The 21,457-nt window shown below is 33.3% G+C and overlaps 1 protein-coding gene across 1 annotated transcript in view; it reads left to right on the top strand.

Moving 5' to 3' along the window:
• The window catches only part of LOC106114355 (hemocyte protein-glutamine gamma-glutamyltransferase), a 36,235-nt gene that overhangs the window by 1,279 nt on the left and 13,499 nt on the right, over window positions 1-21,457 (top strand). The window lies entirely within an intron of this gene.

Raw genomic sequence — 21,457 nt, 5'->3', positions numbered from 1 at the left:
ACCTTGTGATAGGAAATCCGAACCTTTAACCATTAGGCTATTGGTGCTCTTAATCCACCCTTAACATTTATAAGCATTTATAGAGGTCGGTAATTTTGATTCTTACTTAATTTATTAGGTAAGTAGTAAATAGTAGGGAGATAGATAGATAATCTGTATGTATATTCTACTTTTTATACTCTTTGGCTTTTATGTCAAATAAAATGTCAAACAGAAATTTTCTGTCATTCTGTTGTGACTTCTGACATTGACACTGACAGGCAATAATTGCCATAAAAAAGAAACTTAATACTGTTTATGTATTTTTTTTATTTCATAAATGTACTTAAAACAATATCAATAAACTATGATATGTTTAAGATTACATAATACGTTTCTACTTCGGAAATGTGCGTTTAAGAATCTACAGGAAATCGTTGAAATGAGTATCTACATGTATAACTTTATACAATGCTTATCCTATAAATTATATTCTCAATTACAAGTATAGAAACAGAAATTATAATTCCGTACGGCATCAGAAACAAGACAGGTCGAAGATCTCGAAGACCAACGCTACTGAATGCTGATACCTTCTGAGAGCATTGAGGTTTCTGAACTTGGTGACGCTTATTCAGAGCTGATCGCAGACCGGACTCACGAATCTGCTTAAAACTGTAGACAAGTTTTACCAACTTAGTTTTTTTTATTATCACACGTGGATCACTTCGGTGTACTCGCTGATCGTTTGCCCTCTTCTCTTATAAAAAAAAAATATTGTCCATGGTAAAGATCGGCATAAATCTTACTTCGTACTAATATTATAAATGCAAAAGTTTAGATGGATCGATGAATGTTTGTTTGAAGGTATCTCCAGAACGGCTGATCGGATCTCGATGAAATTTGACATATAGAATAGTCTTAGTCTGAAAGAACGCATCGACTAATAATTAAGTTTTTTTTAATTCCACACGGACGGAGTCGAGGGTGACACCTTGTATTATATAGTTTAAAACTCATTAAAACTATTTTTCTTGTTTTATCAACTGACCTAACTCTTAATAGTTCTAAATATGGAGAATCCTTCTTAATAGGCACTGAAGGATCAAATCCCATCATAAAGTCAACCTCCACAAGATCGCACTTCTCCATTTCAAGGAATGTTTCTTCAACACGCCGGTACACTGGCTCAACTATAGAATGAAACGCAAATAAACCCTGTAAAAAATATTGAAGTGTAAAAGTTAAGCCGATCTCATAGATTTTTTTTTCTCTAAATTAAATATCTAATCACCTGTCGAATTTTGTCTACACCCTTTTTGATTTCGTAAAAATGTGCAGTACCTTTCGCGGGCTTTACTTTCTTTGTGATTTCAACTCTTACTGGATCTGAGTACATCTAAAAAAATAGTTATTAGGATCGAGTATGGCTGAGTGCGGGCTAATAACTATCGCTAAGTATAATTTTAAATCTTACACCAAAAACAAAATGGTTGTAATCAACATCGTTAGCGGCCAGTGTTAATTTTGAGCGCGATAATTGTGTTAACGTCCTTATAGCGCTTGAAGGTGCTTGAAGCAGCACAACGATGTTTGCTGAATACGCTGCGTAAAGCAACATTAGTGTTGAAAATACCACCCATAGCATCATCCGACCTAAGCCATATTAAAAAAATAGTTGTTAATAATCTTTAATTTGTTATACTGTAACTTCTAAATTACTTTTCCATGTAACTGCCAACTAACCCGAAGCTTTTCTTGCCTCTAAAGTACATCCTTGTTGGCTGAACGCGCTAACGGTGACCAAAATCGCGTCGCTTACAGTCCCATCGAGTTGTGTCTGAGTCTGGAACCAAACCATTTGGATTCAGTGTAGACATTAATATACAATATATAATTTCAAATATGGGTGGACGTGACAGTTAAGGACAACTGTCAATTATAGCACTTACCCTGCCATACCTTGTCTCCCACTTACTAGAGAGATACAGTGTCACTGTAGAGAAGGATACGCAGGCAGCAATTGCCAGCCACACTTCAGTGGAAAAGGGAAGGGTAAAGATATTCGCGACGTAGGAGAGGGGAGGCTGGCGGTAGATGAAACCGACCTTAAAGGGGGCAATATTATCGGTGTATGTAACCACGTCGAGACGTTCAGTGTATATCGCGCAGTTAGATCCTGGTATAAATAAAAAAAACACTTAAATTTCGCAAATTTATAGGTTTTTAATTTGAAGAGGTCTGTTCTACAATAAATGTAACCATTGCGGACAATTCTTGTTAAATTTTGACCGTGTATGGCGGCCATTTTGTCAACCGCTACCGTTACATTTGATCATTATGATTTTTAGTTACGGTACGAACTATAATTGAAATTATTTACCTAAATCAGCTCTACCATTAAGTATGTCGTCAATCATGCCGGACCATCGGCCATTCTGCTTGTAACCCCAGCGGTGACTGAAAATGTACTGGGGAGTGGCATTGAGCATTTCAAAGGCGAGCTTCACGACCATCCACGACATCTTTGCTATTGCATCATGCTGCCCCTCTCTATTTTAAACGATTAGATGAGAATAAAACTAATTTTTAAAAGAAAATTTAAGTGGCCCACTATTATGACGTTTACCTCATGTCACAGATCAAAACGCAAATTTTATTTACAAATTGCAAGAACAGAGTTTAGGTAATACTTTGGGGATAATAAAAAAGCATTAGGAATGAAAGTGGCCATAAAATCCATCTTCTAAAATAACGGAAGAAAAGACAATAATATCGGTTAAATAACTATGTAATTTTTCTTACAATCGATCCTCCAAATGGTATTGCGTCGTGTTGCTGTCTTGTATAACATTGGCCATGGTAAGGGCGTGTTTCATGAGGTTTCTTCGTCTCCGAAATAGTTCTCTATGAGGTCTGACGTCAAATAGGCTGCCATTGTAATAACCTCGTATTGAATATTTCAGTGGCCCAGAGTTGGAAATTTTATAAACTGTACAGATTAAAAATAAAATAAGGGTTGTTTAATAGTTATAGCGGTCCTTTATTATAGATTTTTAAATAAAAATTGCTGCTTAAGTTCGCCGAACTATGCGAAAAGTTACGCTTAAGTTTTTCAACTGTAGAAATTCTAAAAGTGCTTACTTTCTTGTAGTTCGAAATTTAAATCTCTTCGTTTAGCTAACACCACATCGCTTCCAGTCAATAAAGAAAGATTTTCTAGAAAATAAGATTCATGTTTGCTAGATTCCAATAATAACCAACGGTATGGAAATCTAAAAAGATTATTTGAGGAGGCCTGTAAAAAGCATAGCTTATGGCATATTTTAATAGTTAATAAAATTGTTAATTTAAAAATTATAAATAACTTTACTTTCATTAGAATTTCCCTTGATTCAGGACAATCTAGATCAACGAGAAATAAAGTATCAGACGTTTCTTTAGTATTTTCCAAATGTGTTAAATGTGCGCTCCTTATTCCTGTGCTAGATATTTCTTTAGCAAATTTTAAATTAAATTCTGAAAAAAATTCATAATTTTATGTAAATGTAACAAAAAAACTATTTTCAATCGTCATCATATCTAAAGATAAAAAATAACTTACTCATATCCCAGCATGTATTATAACAATTTAAAAACGTAGATCTCTCTTCATTTTGAATAAAACTTTTAATAAAATTTATTACAGTCATGTCTTTACATTCGATATCTCTTTGTAAGAAAATAAATAGTAATATTTTCAAAACCTTCATTGTTCAAGACTGTATTAGGCAAATGTAACAAAGATATAACCAACTTTAAATTGACTCACAGAACAATTATACAGGATGTTGAATAAATAAGTATACGAAGCTTACGTTTTCTAATCAAATACGTAGAGTAGTAATTATAGGACAATATTAATTACAAGTTCCGATTTAAATGCTAGATAAACATTTAATGACTGGGCTTCAATGTTTACAGTTACACGAACAAACACACGAACTTAATTATATAGACAAGTGAAAGATATTTTGTAGTCAATTCTTTTATTTATTTATTTAATGTCATAAATTAATGTAATTACGTGGTGAATTTCAATATTTCTAAAACATACGACACATATTTTCGCAAAATTCGTACCTAATTTTCTTTTAAATTGTTAAATAAATGTGTAATAATTTTACATCGTAAATTGATAGGGAGCGATTTGATTTAGTTTCATCCGTAGTGCCCTTCGAGTTACTCTGAAAATAAAAAAAATAATCTTATTCAAATACCAGCTTCGTACCTAATAAATAAAAAGAGAAAGATATTTGAATGGAAGCCGTAAAAGACCAGTTGGTGAGACCAGTTTTACTGTTTCCAGATGGAATAATCTTTATGTCGACTCTCGTATTCTTACGCGACTCAATTTTAGGCATTGGTGACACAACCCCAAAGCGCGTTTGTGCACACATAGTAGTCCTACCTCTGCAAATGCGCTCGAAGCTAATCACGTGCTGGAATCTTCGAATCTGGTACTTACAGATGTTTATGTGCAATTTCCACTAACAACACCGCAATCGCGAGTATCAGGCCGTATAACGCCGCAAGTACTGCCGGTCTCATGTCGGTCAAGCCGACACTGCTGAACGCAGAAAGTGAACCCGAGCACCGCGGCCGCGATACCTGCAGACGACGTTGGTTGTTCGCTTGGATGCCTGTCTCCCTGATCTTTATGAAGCTGTGGATACAGAAAATAAGTTAGGACTAGAAAACTCGTAGTTAATATTTCCTCTGGCAAGGCCGCAAGGACTTAACTAAAGATAGTATTATAACTTGGAATATCAAGAATTAAAATAAAGCAAAACACGTTATAGCTCTAGACTGCCTCGCTCTTTAAGAGAAGAAGTGTTTGAAACCAGTAAACTAAGTAGTCAGGTAGAGACAACAGAATTAAGTATACGTTTTAATTGTCATCACAACGTACTTTATTTTAAACAAATCCTTAAAAGGTGATCTCTTCTGTCCCGGTATCCAAGGGTCGATCTCGTTGATGTAGTCAATCTCCACCAGGTCGCATTTCTCGTCTTCCTGGTAAGTTTCCTGTATCAGCCTGTATCCAGGATTCAGTTCCATGTGGAATGCGAACAGCCCCTATATTCCAAAACATTATAATGTAATTAAGAAAATATTGTAAATTCTTTCCTAAAAAATTATTATTTTCCATTTCTAAAATATAAACAGTTTAAACTACTTACTTTTCTTATTTTCTCGACCCCTTCTTTCATGCTGTAAAAGTTAGGTTTCTTACCTTTCGGAGCTATTTTCTTGTTATAAATAGCTTTTCGTATTGGTTCATTCAATTTCTGCAATTCAAATATATTAAGATCAACAACTTCTTAACTAATAAATTTATAAAATACATTATACCTTGAAGAAGTATCTATTGTACTCAAAATCACTAGCGCCAAGCTTCAATGGCGAGTTGAGGAGATCTGGCAGAGTCCTAATCGATGAGCTTGGAGCTCGCAACAGTACCACAATGTTGGCGGAGTACGCGGAGTACAGTATTGTAAGTGCTAGGAACAGGAGGAGGGTCACACATCTACCTGGAAGGGACAAACATATTAGTCTTTACATTAGTTAGAAAAGGAGGATTGTATCAACCCTCACGCATTGTCTTTATTAGGACATGACAGTGAAAATGTGCGATTTAACAATAGTACGATCAAAAGAAAAAGAAGTCGAGGAATATCTTTTTGCTTGGCTACAGAAGAGAGACGTGAAAAGTGTTATAGCGAATGGTACATCGATCTGGAGGACAAAAACTTGGTGCCCCGAACTCACGTAGAGTACGATAAGAAGATTGATGATTTTGATAGAACCTTACCAGCGGCATATCTTGGTTCCAACGTGCACCCTTGCTGTAGTACGGCTCCCACGATCAGTATGAGTACATCTGCCCACGTGCCACCAAGTTGTGTTGGGTGCTGTAAGACATTGCACTGCTGATATTATAAATTTTTGTCTATTATCTTATTTGTGATTTGGCGACATTACTATATTACTGACTTGTGATGCAAAATGCTAGTAACCATAGCAACAAAACGCAAAAGGATACTCATCTCTATGGATGAATAGGTTAGGAATGAAAGCTTTTCCTTTTTAGCAGTTAATCTATTATTAGTTCAAACCTCACCACTGCTACCAACCGCAACCGTCAGCGCCAAAATGTCGGAAATAGGCACAAAATAAAACGTCTTATAGCCTGTCCATTTAATAGAAGTCTGAGTACTAACCATAGCAACGGTGGATTCCCATTTAGAGGCGATGTATAGAAATAAAGAGCATGCTAATATACAGACGAAGACAGCTATCCAAACAGCTCCAGTGAACGGTAATGTGAATATATTAGACAAGAGAGCCAGAGGTGGTTCGCGGAAGACAAATCTGACAGCAGTAGAGCCCGCCATAGCTATGTAGTCGATGATTTCCATTCTCTCTTGTGTGAAGATGGTTAAAGTACCTACAAGATTTATGACAGACATTAGTGCAGGACCACCATAATGTTTCGTATTCGGTTTTACTCATCAGTTTTTTTTTAAATATGAATAAGGAATTATCATAAGGAGTTACCGACGCCCATGGGCATCTGTGATAACAAAGAACCGCAGATGAGTTGTTAGTTTTTAAGGAAAAGAGAAAATAGTATCATGATACTTGGAGTTAATACATCAATTATCTTACTAATACTATAAATGCGAAAGTTTAGATGGATGGATGTTGGAAGGTATCTCCGGAAAGGCTCCACGGATCTTGATGAAATTTTACACCGATGTAGAAAATAGTCTGGAAGAACACATAGGCTACTATTTTTTTTTTCGCGGCAGGAGTCGCGGGTGTCCGCTAGTAAATATAAAGATTTATTTACCAAAGCAAACAGTATGTTTTATATAATAGTTATGACAATAATTAAAGTTAATTATATTTACCCAAATCAGCTTCTTTCTTAAGCAAATGGTCAATGATGCCCTGCCAGTTACCATTCTTGTCTCTGTATCCCCACGTATTAGTAAATATTAATCTCTCCGTAGCATTCAACATTTGGAAACATATTTTAACGATTGCATACGACATCTTTGTTATTGAATCTTGATGGAGTTGTCTAAAAATAATAATTTTGCACAACTTATGTCACGCGGTTTACTTCGTGTAATTTGCATTCTATTAGAAGTCGGCTCGTATAATCTTATGAGTATTTTGCAAACTTGACATACTTTTATAATTATACGATAGACAGAGATTAAATAATATGCTAATGTTACGATGCATGTACCTTACTCCAAAAAGTCTGAATCTAAATATATTTTTGAACACCAGTAGGGCATAAAATACCATGTAGGTTACTTTATTTAGGAAAAATGTTAGGGCTTTATGGAGCAGACTAGTAGTCGCACGCGATTCCGTCCGCGCAGAATTAAAAACCATACGTAGCCTATGTATTCTTCCAGACTATGTTCTATATCTATATGCCAACTTTCATCAAGATCCGTTCAGCCGTTCTAGAGATACCTTCAAACAAACATCCATTCATCCATCTAAACATTGGCATTTATAATATTAGTAGATTTAAGTTGTGATTTAAAGGCAATATTTTAAAGATACTTACAATCTATCATCCATATGTTGTTTTGTTTCGTTGCTATCTGTGATAACATTAGCCATTGTAAGTGGATGTCCTCTGAGATTACGACGTCTAATTGCGATCACTTTGTTTTTTCTATAATCTTCCATAACTCCATGATTAAATAATTTTTTTGTAAGAGCATTGACTTCTTCCTCGTCATTCCTATTTATAATTTCAGATAAATTTCTATTCGTTTCGTTATGGTTGTTTCTTTTGATGAGAAAATATCTTGAATGGTATCCATTATTACTGGCTGGCCGCCAAATAGCTCTGGTTGTTAAGATCATTTCAGATTTTTCCGAAATTTTATAGACTGTAATAAATGATTATTCTATAGTCGATTGCTATGAGGTCTGTTGAACTGTATATAAATCTAGCTAAATACAGAATTGAATTAAATCTTTAGCTATAGTCATGACGAGCTGTGGACCGTGACTCCGTCTGCTTGGAGTTAAAACATCTTTATGAATAGTCTATGTGTTCTTCCAGACTATGTTCTACATCTATACCATTTACAGCGAGATCTGTTTAGCTATTCTGGAGATACCTTCTAACGACTATTCATCCATCCATCTAAACATTTGACTTAGTAATATTAGTAAGATTAACGAACTATACCTTCAGTTAGAAGAAAGTTTCCTTCATCCATGTTAGTAGCAAACACTACATCACTATCGACAAATATGTTCAGATCTTGCAGGTTATTTGAAGGGTCTGCATCCGTAGTACCGAGTAACAGCCATCGATATGGAGACTTGAAATATCCTTTATCATTTGCCTAAAATATTTATTGTTTAATTAAAAACTATGGCAGCCATAAATACATAAGGTAACAAGAAATTAAATGTGATTTGAATAATAATTGTTTTAATTTACTTACTGTATTCAAGAATTGAGATGTTCCATTACACGACAAATCTGCTACGATAACATAATGTTGCAGAAAACTTTCCGCTCTATTCGGCTGCATGGAGTTGGTCAAACTTATGCCAACGTTTGATAATGCTTTGGCCAATGTTTTTAGTTTATCTGTAATAAATTTGATTAACAATTTAATTAGTGATTAAGAAAAATGTGCGTGTTCTCTTTCCTGTGACATTCATCTTGTCCTTATCTACTACTTACATTGACTCCAACACAAATTAGGTATCAACAGAGATGTTGGTCTATCATCTAGAGTTAAAAATGAAATCATCATATTTATGGTTAATCCGTCATCATTTGATTTACATAATATAGAAGTAAAAGCTACACTAAATAATATTATTATAAATAAGTTCATTGTATCGCAATATTAACACAACTGTTTTGTATTTGAGCGTACTTTAAATTGACGATTTTTCACGTAAATCTCAACGTAAAGAAAATGAAAATTTAAAGCTCAGAAACTTTTGTTTTTTATATATGAAAGTTATGCTCATAATATAATAAAATATTTATGAGGTAGTACAGTCGTGTACATAAGGGTATAAGAAATTACTTTAAATACAATTATTATCAAGTTACAGGTTAACGACGTATGATGCTATATTACCAGAACCAACGTAAGGGGACGCACAGAATAAACAATATAACCTCTTTCTAAGCGCTCATTCCTCTGTCAAATTCATTCCCTTGCTCATTCTTTCTCTATAGGAATATAGTGGGAATGAGGACTAAAATTAGGAAATATGTTCAACGAAAATTCAATGTCTTATCGATATATATTTTTAATTTGAATTCAATGTGTATATTTTAACGATACTATTTTTTGCTGTTTGAAAATGTTTATTATGTTTCAATTAAGTGTCTGTTCGCGACTGTACAAACGGAACATTATAGCTTATTTTCCCTTTAAGCACCGGTTGGACATGTTTATTGTGTTTAAGTAGAATATTACAATGTTTATGTGTCGTTTGTCTGTCATTATAACTCACTCGGCTTAAATAATTTTCTCAATGGCTGGTAACTGGCAATTACCGATACTAAAATGACCAACTTTCGTTATTTCAATGGTTTTATAGAATTTTGTCAATACCTACTTAAAAATTACTATAATCATCAGCGCATTATACGTCCCCACTGAGGGGCTCGGAGCCTACTCAAGTTAGGGGTGACTAGGTCATAGTCAACCACGCTGGCCCAGTGCGGGTTGACTTCATACATATCTTTGAATTTCTTTCCTTCACTGTAAGGACGTAGGATAAACGTACATAAGTAAAACCAAAATAATAAAAACACATTGGTACATGACGGGATTCGAACACAGGACCTACAGATTACAAGTCAAGTGCTTAACCTCTGAGCCACCGACGCTTCTATTGAACAAAATTACTGTGTTTAAGTATAATTATGGTGGTTGATGTCTGATTTATCTGTATGTTGTTAACGGTATGATTTTTCCCTTTCCTTTGCGTAGTCCCATTGTCTGATTACTCTTTGACTTTTAAGCTACATTACAGATGGTTTCCACTGATTAACAACACAAAACACGTTGTGTTCTCATTCTGAGTAATGACTTTAACTCTACTCACGCCTTTGACGAGATTTCTACGGCGCACTCTTTTTACAAGTTGCATATGTGTTAACAGTTCTGTAGAACTGTAATTCGCATATCTATAACATCCCTTTGTATCATGCCCTGGGTGGTTGCCCAGTCGAAATTTTACTAATCTTACAAATATTATAAATGCGAACGTTTAGATGGATGGATGTTTGTTTGAAAGTATATTTAGAGTGGATGAACGGATCCCGCTTAAATTTGGCATAAATGTAGAACATAATTAATTCATTTAATTCCACGCAGTCGGAGTCGCGGGCTACAACTAGTTATATTATAAGGCAGTTTCATATTCGGGTTACTGATGAAATCCAATAGCAGAATTGAAACAACCTTGACCCACAAAAATAAGGATAAATTCATAAGTTATTTTATGTTGACATGAATCAGATTCTTTGTAACTCGAAGTTCGACGAAGTCCTTAACAAATTTATACCAACATGTAATAAATAAAGAATAGCTTTTAACACAAGAGCATAAGAATTATTTTTGCTTAACTTTTATATCGTCAATTCTACGTTAGTCTGGTTGTAGACAAATGTATGTCATGGACATGTGATTACCTGGATGTCGTTTATCATTTCTTTGTACCATATTTAAGGGAGATAATAATTATTGACGAAATTATTAACATAACTAGCTGTCAGTGTAATAAAATATAAATATGAATAAAAAAAATATTTCCAATCTACATTATACCAAAATACATTGAGGAGGAACTTGGTAGCTTTTGTTATGAAAACTCCTTTTGCAGATTACATGTTTTTCTTATAAGGAAAGGATGGGAAGTGGAAGTGGACTTTCCGGATGAGAGGATGCATGGAAAGGAAAAAATATTTTCTTTCTGTGCATCCTCTCCTCCGTCGATTAAAGGTAGGCAACGCATATGCAATTGCGTATGTATATGGGCAACGGTCACTTCGCTATATCAGCGATTTCAGGTGGCCGCTCGCTCGTTTGCCACATCATGATATAAAAAAGGTGTTATCATTAATGTTTTGTTTGGTATTTTTAATTAGTCAGCCATCGTGTAGTAATGCACGGTGCAAGCTGGTCGTGATATCCGTGTCTGTGTAGAATGATCATCGTCTATGAATAATAAAATATGAAGCCACACCAATGTGGTTGAACATTACGCAAGTTGGGTTTTAAATTCGTAAAGTAATCAATGCTAGTAACAATTTATAAGCTGAAAAACCAAACCACAATGACACTCACCATTGGTTGAACAAAATCTCTGTAACATATCGTCTTCCCTCTCATTATCTTCGACAAGACATATGGAGGATTTTGGTCTTAGAGACCCACGGTTTCTAAGACTCGGTAAGTTAATTTGACTACATGAGTAGCCGAGTCAAAAATATTTACACTCTACTACTCATGTAGTCAAATTAACATAAATACACTCTAAAAATTCCTCCCGAATCATTCTGATAATTGTAGTCAGTTGGGTACAATTTATTTTTTCTATAATTAATTTATTAAAGGTTTAAAAGTTATGAGTAATATGGAATCCATAGTAATTTTGTTTATAGTAAATATATCTAGACCTGCGTCTCTTGTCTGTACGTAATAGCAAAGTTAGTCATCGTGCGGTTAACTGTATAGTTAAATTTAACTGTTATTATTACATCATTTATTACTTGCGTATGATGCTAAAGCGAAGTTCCCACAATGTTTAATACTAGTTATGCAAATAAATGCATCCAAACATTATATCAGAACAGGTGGACGGATCTCGATTTAATTTGGCATACATATAGAAGTCTGGAAGAATACATAGGCTATAAATTATGTTTTTTTTAATCCGTGCGGAGGGAACCGCGGGCGATAGGTAGTGTTAACATATTTTTATTGTAGACTACTGGCTGTTGCCAAAAAAAAACTTAATTAGTGGACTATGAGTTATTCCAGATTAGGTTTAAATGTGTCAAATTTAATCAAGATCCGTTAGGCTGTTTTGGAGATACCTTCAAACAAACATCCATTCTTTCATCCATCCATCTAAACATTCGCATTTATAATATTAGTAAGATTAACTCCTTGATAATTTGAGCTGTAATTTTTTTTAAGCTATAAATATGATATAAGATGTTTTTTTTTAATTATTCTTAGTATAAATCGACAGTCGAATTGAATTTCGTTTCTTGCATAAATCCGGTCCCTGTGGCAATGGCCGACTTCTCAAATCCAACTTTGTAAAACTGGTCGAATAAAACCTGTCTCACCCAACCAGATATCTGGTAAGCAAATTATTTGGATTCTCCAAGTCGTATCTTATTTTAATGATATAAAATGAAAAACGACTACATTATTTATTACATAAATACTAGCTCCGCACAGAAAGATCAATAATTGAGATAAAAACTATCCTATTTCCCAAGTTGGACTAAATTACAGATGCTTGAAAAATTTCATGAGAATTGCTTCAGTAGTTTCGGTGTTTATCCCGAACATACATCTTGACACGAAATTTTTATATAAGACTAATTGTTGCCCGCGACTCGATCCGCGCGGTATTAAAAAAAAAACTTAGTGAGTAGTTCTTCCAGACTATGTTCTACGTCTGTGCCAAATTTCATCAAGATACGTTGAGCCGATCCGGATAAACCTTCTAATCTATACATTTGATACTAATGTTATAAAGCGGAAGAGTTTGTTTAAACGCGCTAATCTCAGTACCTATTGATCCAATTTGAAAAAAACATTTTTTGTTGAACGGTACATTTATTGGGGATGGCTTTAGGCTATATAATATAACGCTGCGACCAATAGTTTTTTAAATGCCGCGCGCACAGAGTCGTGGGCGACAGCTAGTTTAAAATATTAGTATGATTTTAAATACGTAGTTGAACTCGTAGTAACAATTGCATGAAAAAAACGAAGTATGGTTCGATGGGTATAGATTATCAGTCAAAATGGCAATGACCTCATTTGAGTGCAGCTTAAGAATCACGATCCCATGTGCTTTTAATTACAAATTCCTGGTAATATGACAGAACGCGCCATCAAGACGCGTCTCTCTTCGCGATTCTTATAAAAGACGATAATAATTATTAATTATGCACAATTGTATGAGGAAAAATATTAAAACATCGATAACCGAAATACAAAATTATTCTTACGATTGATAAGTGAATAATAATTAAATAATAGTCGTTATTTCGAATTGAAAATGTTCAAAACGAGTTATCTAAACTCTGTTATTCTACAAATTATATTACTAGTTGTCGCCAGCGACTCCGTCTGCGTGGGATTAAAAAATAAATAGTAGCTTATTCTCAGAGTTACTGAATATTAATAAATAAATCTTTATTGAACCTAAAAGCTTTACAATACCTTAGGATTTTACCTCCTGTTATAGGTGGGGACCCGTGTTATAGGAATGCCTTCTCTTAATCTAGGTATAAAATAGGTTCTAATCTATGCAGGTACAGCATGTACGTGTGTGTGGGGGGGGGGGGGGGGTAAATATGCATATAAATTTTCATAAAAATCGGTCAAGCCGTTTCCAGCAGTAGGTAATGATAATTAACATTGTGACAGGAGAAATTTTTCTCCAAATTTTCTAAGGTTTTTTTTTTTAGTAAATTAAAGTGATAAACGATTATAATTTATCCATGGGTTGTATTTGCATGTATTGCACCGAATCCAAAGCATGCAATAGTGCAGAATCTCATGAATAATTCCGTCCGGAGACAGCTCTGGAAAACACGATGTTTTTGTGTCAATGTTATACCTCATTGTATGGTAAATAAGGCATTGGAGTATATAGCTTCGTTGAGTTTTAATATGTATGTACTAGTTATTTACACTAAGTAAATAAGCCACCAGTCCTATTAAACACCGTATTATTACCTTGCTATTCATTAAATTTCCTTTAAAACTATTAAAGATGCTAAAAAGATTTATCTTTATTTAATTTCGATGGCAAAGATAAATGTTTTACGTACACTTTTGTATCATACTCAATATTTAAATGCGCAAGTTTTCATGTATGAAGGGATGGATGGATGTTTGTCAGAAGATATCTCCAGAACGCGGATCGCGGACGGAGTCGCGGGCGACAGCTAGTCATATAATGTAACTCATATATTAACTATGTGTAAATTATATATCTTTGTCAACAATTTCATATGACTATTATTTATCAACCAGGTATAGTTTCGTAAAACATATGATAAATGTGTAAAATAATATATTTATATTTGCAAATAACTTCGCACTTACATTTTATTGCATGTGACTTGAACGATTTTAATACGTGTTCTAAATTCAGATGTTGAGTAAACGATTTATGTTTAAAATGTTGCTTTACATGCACTGACGTCTAAAGGACAGGTTATAAGACGTGATATTTTGTGCCGATTTGATTTTTGTTATTTCGGCGCTTGTGGTAACGGTCGGTAGTGGTGGTGAGATTTCGTACTAATAATAAAGATTTAACTGTCGTCAATAGGTGCGTTGGAGTCAGCAAAAGCTGCTATTTCCAAGCAGTGCCCTATCCAATTATAGAATTCAGCAATAAACATGTTAAGTTGTCTGATACAATTTTATTTCAAATTTGATGACGAGATAATAAATTCTATTTGTTTTTTTTAATTTATTGATGTTTGCAACTGATTAAAATTTATAACGACACAGTTAACATACATTTTTTCGCACGTTTCCAACTTTTTATTTCTTACAACTAAATCATATGTATATTCCAAAACATACTTCTTACTTTCTTACTTTTTCTTAGTTAATATAAATGCTAATGTTTGGATGTATAGATGATTGTTAGAAGGTATAATATCTTCAGAACGACTGCATGAATCTCGCGGAAATTTGAAAGGAATGTAGAACAAATCGCGCGAAAGAAATTATAATCATCTTCGCACTCGCCCGGTGAAATACCACGACCACACAGAAGACACGCGTCAAGTGGAAGCAATTCCGCGTACAGGCTGATGAGTGTGCATCCCGGAGGCCTATTTTAGTCCTCTTTCCCTTCCCACCCACTTTCTTATAAGGAAAGGATGGAAAGTGGAAGTGGACTTTCCGGATGAGAGGATGCATGGAAAAGGAATATATTTTCTTTCTGTCCATCCTCTCCTCCGTCGATTAAAGGTAGGCAACGCATATGCAATTGCGTATATCTATGGGCAACGGTCATTTCGCTATTTCAGCGATTTCAGGTGACCGCTCACTCGTTTGCCACCTTATAATATAAAAAACATCTTTATTTGACGTCTATTGTAATTCTGTTTATATAACAAACAGAAAGATGTAACTTAAATTATATAGTATAGTAAATATATTTAATAAAATAATATCCTTAATACCTAAGATATCTTTTACATACATTATGTAACATGTTACCAGCTAATGTTATTTATTGACATGCATAGAAATAATTGCGAACACAAGGACGAAAGGCGGAGATTTAACGATAGGTATAATACTAATCAAACTTTATGCATGCTCGCATACAACGAGACGCTGCTTAAAACAGACTTTTAGATAAATCAGGAGGTAAATCGAGGTTAAGACAGCGCTGTGTGCTTATACATGACTGTTATCAGCGAAAACATTAATATAACTATAATATGTATTAATAGATATTGTTTGTTTTGTCAAAGATAATTGGAGGAGTCCTAGGCTACGCGGTAAGCCGGTGCTGGTGTGAGGGCCGGTCTAATCCTCCGCCTCTGAATATGTCGTCGTTATCAATATCGTCATGTATCACTATATCATATTGAAATGGAATAAAATAATGTAAGGGATGCCAGTATGTATTTTAGTTTACAAGTGACACTGCGTCGTCCGTAGAATTCTATCGTAGTTACTCGTAGCTACGAGCAACTATAAAGTTTGAATCTTGTTATAACAGGTGAATACTGGTTCTATAGACACGCTTCGGTGCCTAATACAGGTTGTACCAGTGTATTATAGATAAACACTAACCAAAGTAATTACATACAAAATACAATTTAAAATGTAATCAATGAAGGTAACCATTACGTTTCTAACGTAGTTTATATTTTGTAAAGGAAATGGCATTGAAAAGTTTCAAAGTTTATATTTTTTAAGATTTTAGTTTATTTGGACATGTGCCAAAGATTGTATGTGAATTTAGTTTACAATTATTGTATCCTTGTCAGTAACCGTCACAACATCCGTTACTAATATATATATTTACGCGATGTTAACAACAAACAAAATAATTATAAACTTTAAAGATAAAAAAGACAAATGTTTAGATGTAGATTATAAAAGATCTTCCAAAACGCCAAAGGATGTTGCAATTAAGAAATATTAAGTAAAAAAATAATAATGGAATCAATTAAGCGTAGGTTTTTATTGCCGAAATGTTGGCATATTACCATCTTCATTATGATTGAAAAAACTAAAAAAATAAATAAATAAATGTCAGTCAACTGACAGTGAGATGCAAGTCTTATTTAAAAAAAATAATAACTCATTCTTAGTATATTCTTCAACTTTATCTTATATATAAAATTCTTGTGTCACAATTTTCGTTCCCATACTCCACCGAAACACCTTGACCGATTCTCATGAAATTTTGTGAGCATATTGAGTAGGTCTGAGAATCGGCCAACATCTATTTTAAATCCCGCGCGGACGGAGTCGCGGGCGACAGCTAGTATAATGTATATTTAACAGCAAAATTGTTAATTCAATAATCATATATTGTGGGAACATGTGTTTTCCGAAGCAATGTAATATTATAAAATAAAAACCTGTTTTTCATCTCGATTTTAAGATCGATAAAATCATAAAAACAAAATTCTTCGACACTCAGAGATGATATTAATAATGTTATTTTATTTGTAGACGAATTGTGATGTTTTTATTATTTATATCTGCAGACGATTGAAATTTGAAGTGGCCGTTAGTACAGAAATATGTTAAATGTATCTGCAAAAAAAGTTAAAAAAATAACTTCTAAATTGTCTATATCTTTGATAAAACATAAGGTTTTTTTATGCCGAAGGACCTAATTAAAATTATAATGATAATATCATTTATGTATGTACTTACTAATTAAAAAAAACTAAACACGTTAGCTGCCAGAATAGTTTTTCAAAAAACGATAATTTTTTTTTAATTATGTCCAAAACCACTTGAAAACACCTAAAAATATAGTAATACCTTATTTACATTGCTCATATACTTATTATTTACCTATGAATGGAAGTATGGCTTGTCGGACACACATTCCGATACGGCCTGATTGAAACGTTAGCTTGTCGGACATATAGACCGACATTGCAGCTAACGTGTTAATAGCCTAGACTTCTGCCAAATTTCATCAAGATCCGTTGAGCCGTTCCGAAGATATCTTCTAACACACATCCATCCATTTCAACTTTTGCATTTATAATATTATTAAGATAACTTAAGCGATAATATAAAGGTTTGCTTAATATTAAATATCATATTTATAATTGATAGATCTAAATTAATTTTTGTTATTATAAATAAAACTGGTTTTTGACTATTTGGCAATCTCGAGTTATAAATATGCTACGTCACTATGCAATATTTCTACTGAATGATTATTATAATTATTTCTTTTTAAAGTATTGATGTAAAGTTTTTGGTTTAATTAACCATGCTGTCATCTTAAACGGCGGAACTTGGGCCGGATTTCGATGCGAACAAAAAAGGTGTATAACCTGACTGTACAGTTGATGCAACTTGCATGAGTCAGAAAAGCAAGTAAATGTATAATTACATTGTAGGCCCTTAAAGTCATAAGAAATACACTTCATTGAGTGTACAGTCAGCTGCATAAATATGTTACATATACAAGAAATTGTATAGGCTTTCGCTGAAGACCATAAATCACGTACTTCTGCTCGGAAGCATACAGGCAGATACGTGTATATACATTTTAAAACCAAAAACGTGTTTGATTTTTTGGAGATTTATAAATGTATGCTTATTTATGCAGCTGACTGTACCTCTATGATAATCCAAGGGTATGAAATTCTGGAGACCGGCACAATGATCTTAATATAATTTGCCATAAATATAGATCACAGTATGGAAAAACACATAGGGTACTTTTTAAGTTTTTTATTTGCCAATTGAATGGATCGCGGACAGCTATATTTAAATATATCTTTAAAGACAATGTAACATATTAACAATGAATAACATATATGAGTCGTAATAATATAGTACAGAACAATGGTCTGTAAAATTTTATGGGTAATTATTAATATATATTTACTTCTGTAACATTGTACTAAGCCAATTCTTAGTTATAGAAAATCTAAACAACTTCTTAACTTCCAGGGATGTATTGTTCAAATATAATAAAAAAATTATGTACCATTATGCGAAATAATTACATGTCTTTGCTAACCCTATCGAACCTGTCGATTTAAGTGACAGCTTATTTTTAAATATCTTATTTTTTACCATGGTTGCCTTTTTTAGTTACAGGTAAGGTTATACCAATATAAATATACTAGCTGTCGCCCGCGACTCCGTCCACATGGATATGTAAAAAACTAAATTAGTGTAGCCCACTCATCCATCCATTCACATCACATCCATCTAAACATTCGCATTTATAATATTATAATATTAAATATACTAAGTTAAATAAAATGTCCGTCTCCTGGCTCTAAGCTATTATACCTCCTCACCAATTTTCAGGCATATCAATAAAGCCGTTCTTGAGTTATAAATAGTGTAACTAACGCGACTTTCTTTTACATATATAGATATAAATTTCAGTATAAACTTTAAATAAATGCCTTTAAAATATATTCTAGTCCGGTCCTGTGTTTTAATAGCTTTTGGCGTCGAAGCAAACGATAAAAACGTCGACTACGGATTGCGGTTTAAATAAGTCGATTGACGCCAGTAAATCGATGTCATAGCTCGTTATATGTTCCCTACACTGGAAATGTCATTTGTCAGGCATTTCCAGTAATTCCTGGCAAATAGCTGTACGTGTGGTATGCCAGGTACCCTATAATAAAGTGAACAGATTTATATTTTTAATAATGTTTTGACTTATGACAAGATTGGATATTTTTTTTATAGGAGAGGAGGGAAAACTAGCAATGAATATGTGGCCAGTATCTTTCTAATAGGCCATAAAGATAATTAAAACTTCTGACTGTTAATTTTTTTCTTCCAATGCCTGTTCAGACTTAAAGGTTTTCCGCTTGAATTTTTTATCCAATAAGATTAAATCATGTTATTTTAAATTTTGTCAATTGATGGAATAGTTCAATGAACTAAATTGTACTTAGTTAACAATGAATAGGAAGGAAAATGTATGGACAATATGTAAGACAAAACAAACATCGTTATCGGTAGCCTAATATTTGGCAAGTAATAAATATATTTCCTTATTTACTTAAAGTTTGTTTCAAGTAAAGAATTTATTACATATAAAATTAGGAAGATTTCGTAATTTTTTTTTGTTTAGTCCAGGCAAAAGCGCGAGTACAGTTCAGAAATTAAATACTATAAATTTCGTTTATTGGTACTATTTGACAGAAATGGAATTAGCAATTATGTTCATATTTTATTTTAATAAATGAAATTTGTATTAACAGTAATAATCTAATTCAATGCTATTTATTTTCAAAATCATGAATTAAACATGGCCGCCGCACTCGATCTGTCAATTCGCTGTCAAACAGCTGAATACAGATTATTCAAATCGATATTAATAAGTCATCGTTTATCATAGAGCAATCCAGCATGTTGTAATTAATTTAGATGTAACATTCTTACAATCGGATTTATTTTACCGTAGTTTATAATCTAAAATCAACATGCAATGAAGTTGGATATTTAGAAATTAGCCTGTTACCTAGAGGAGTAGACAGATTTAATGAATGTACAAAAGTGCATTGACCTTCAAACCTTGTATACGTTAGGTCGTCTACAATGTCATACGAATCATATGACATATGAAAAGATAAGGGAATAACAGACGAAACGAAACGCATATCAATAATTAGCGGTTGACCATAGTCCCATGCGCATGCCACAATTTGTTTTGCGTATTGACTAAAATCAAAATAGGATAATAAACTCGAAAATTGAAATACTAAGAAACACAGTATTAAACCACAAATAGGCCATTGTGGTTGGATTAATGCAAGGCATAAGAGTTAAAGACATAATTATGTCTTTAACTCTTAAATTTCTTTTAGTATGTGATTATTCTTTTGGTAATATAATTCTATGACTAAATATCAAAATAAACTATACTATTGGTCTCGATTTGAATCATACTGGAGCAATCGAGATCTTCGCCTACGAATAATTTAGTTCAGATTAACTTCTATTAAACAATTTTAGTTAACGTCATGTTTCAATTGATCTCTAGTTATTTCAAGCGAATCTACAATTGACTGAACAAATACAAGAATTTCTTACTATTTTAACTGTACTAGAATGCATAGAAATAGTGACTGTCACTTGCATAGAGCTTATGTGACAGTTGCGCCTCTTGCCATGAATTTGGCTCAAACGTAACTCGAATTTACAACTCATTACATTACTTTAAAAAAAATTATTAATACAAAGGTTATGGAGAAAATATTTTAATAGTTAATTTGCAATTTTTATCGATTTTCTTTTGTTTTATTATAATAAACGATCATCGTTTATTATATACTAGCTGTCGCCCACGACTCCGTATGCGTGGAATTAAAATAAACCATAATTATTAGCCTATGTGTTCTTCCAGACTATGTTCTATATGTATGCCAAATTTCAGCGAGATCCGTTCAGCCGTTCTGGAGATACCGTCAAACAAACATCCATCCATCTAAATATTCGCATTTATTATATTAGTAAGAAACTGGATTAAAGACGTAGACGGTGAAGCTTTTTGTAAGAGGTATTTGAACTAAATATATTTTTATTTTATTATTGTATGTATTGGTTTTCGCTGCTCTTTTAGTCTATAACTAACCTTGGATTTGAATCCGTAAAATAGAGCTAAGAAACTTATTAGATACGTAACTTATTCAACACATCTGCAACATGTCACGTAACAAGCATAAAGCCGCGATGACTGTTCAATGTATCACCTAACTTGATGACGTATCATTCCTATTAATTTGATTGCACGTAAATAAAGGCCTTTGGGATTCACTCGTGAAGTTAACAGAAATAATTTGTTGTAACTTTATTAATAGTACGGCCGTGAATTTGGCGTCAAAACGTCAACGTAGGGTGACCATGATTTTGACAGAATAATTTATTTTTTGGGACTATTTAATATTTTTTTACATTTT

Source organism: Papilio xuthus, unplaced genomic scaffold (genome assembly GCF_000836235.2).
Source record: "Papilio xuthus unplaced genomic scaffold, Pxut_1.1 DF828142.1, whole genome shotgun sequence".
Taxonomy (NCBI): Eukaryota; Metazoa; Arthropoda; class Insecta; order Lepidoptera; family Papilionidae; genus Papilio; species Papilio xuthus.
The sequence above is the reverse complement of the archived record's forward strand: the minus strand, read 5'-3'. Positions and strand labels throughout refer to the sequence as shown.